Below are 1,762 nucleotides of genomic sequence, written 5' to 3' on the forward strand. Positions count from 1 at the left end.
TGATGCACATTTTCTTTACATAAAACTCTCTCTTATATATGAGTCGCTGTGGATTTGTTTCTCCAAAGTACCCAGACTAATACAGGGTCTTCTAGCTTCAGTTTATGGAATCTAAGAGAAGGATTCTGATTGGCCAAGCTTGGAGTCTGTCCCTAGCATTATAGTCAGAGTCATGAAGTCATTACCTTGTGGTGGAAGGTCGAGGAGGATGGTGGGAGGAGACAGGTGAAATAACTTCCTGACCCAAAAAAGCTCACTGCCATCCATCCGATGCCCACTCATAGTGACCGTACAGGACAGGGAATAACTGTCCCTGTGCGTTTCCAACACTGTGACTCTTGAAGGGAGGTGGCTTCCCATTGCTGACCCTGCATTTATCAGCCCCACTTGTAACCACTCTGCCCCCAGAGCTCCCAGCTCCCATTAGGAGTAACTATTAAGCAGGGGCTCGCAGAGACCACAAGTACAGTCTCGTGTTTTCGGTGGTGTCTTGGAGAACTTCCTCTGACTCCTACACACACACACACACACACACACACCCCAAGTTACTTGCTCTGTATCTGTGGTCTAGAGTATTTTCTTCTCATTTTGCAGTTTGCATTTCTCTGTTTGTGAGGGCCAGCCTTACAAAGGAGAGGGGCCTGACGGGTGGTGGGTGTGCAACTGGGGGAAAATAATGAGGCAGACAAGCATGCAGAGTACCCACCTCGCTATGGAGCCAGGAAGAAGAGAGAGCGAACGTATTCGCCAACAGGCTTACATAGTCTTGGGGCTAGAGAGGCTTGGTAAGCACACCCATAAGCCACATGGTGGCAGGGTACCAGAGGCACAAACGTAACAGGATGTGCAGGTACTAGAGTGACCAGGACGGCTTAATGGTGGATGTCTGCTTCTGGCATCAGTATCAGAAGGGAGTGGGGTACACCTATGGTGGGACAAAAAACCTGATGATCCTTCGAGATAGCCTCTGGCCTCATAGCAAGCAGCCAAGTGCTGCTAAAAAGCATCTTAAAAGTAGCACTATTATAGGGGGAGGGGGGCCCAGGGCCGGTATGATGGGGATGGTTCTTAGTCACGGGAAGGTGACTGCGGACTGGGAATCCTCCCTGTCTCACAAATGCCAAGGCCTTCCTCCACCAGAACTGGCCTTTCAGGCTCTTAATTATGGGCATAGAGAATTTGGCCGCATACATTTTCTTCCGGGCCGGTCCTCAGTTTCCCACATCTTGTACTGTGCTCTCTGAGCTTATATTCATCTCCTTGAGCAGATGTTCATTCCATGAGAAATAGGGATTAAGCCTTACGTTTGAATGCTTCGCATCTCGTTGTGCATGGTAAATGGATGTAGACAATGCACTTCAAAGACATTGTGCTTCTTACATATTGAAGGTTTGTGGCCACCCTGCCTCAGGCTAGTCTACCTGCACCAGCATGTGCTTCTTTCTGTCTGTGACATGTTTTAGTAAAACGCACACTATTTTAAATATTTTAAAAATAAATAAATGTCGGGGTTTTTTTGAAATTTGCCATACTGATCCGTGATCCGTGATATTTGATGTTACTACCGTTACTGTTTGACATTTGGATGACCTCATTCATATGTGACATAGATAGAACTTAATCAGTAAGCACCTTGTGTAGTTCATGATGCAGGTGCTGGTGGCTAGTGCATTCCTCAAAGGCAGCATTTCAAAACCACTAGCTGTTCCAAGGGAGAGAAAGGAGGCTTTCTATTTTTCGAGGGGAATCCAGCCCCTAACAT

Source organism: Echinops telfairi, unplaced genomic scaffold, assembly GCF_000313985.2.
Source record: "Echinops telfairi isolate 266 unplaced genomic scaffold, ASM31398v2 ScPeMD7_5868;HRSCAF=6743_0, whole genome shotgun sequence".
Classification (NCBI taxonomy): domain Eukaryota; kingdom Metazoa; phylum Chordata; class Mammalia; order Afrosoricida; family Tenrecidae; genus Echinops; species Echinops telfairi.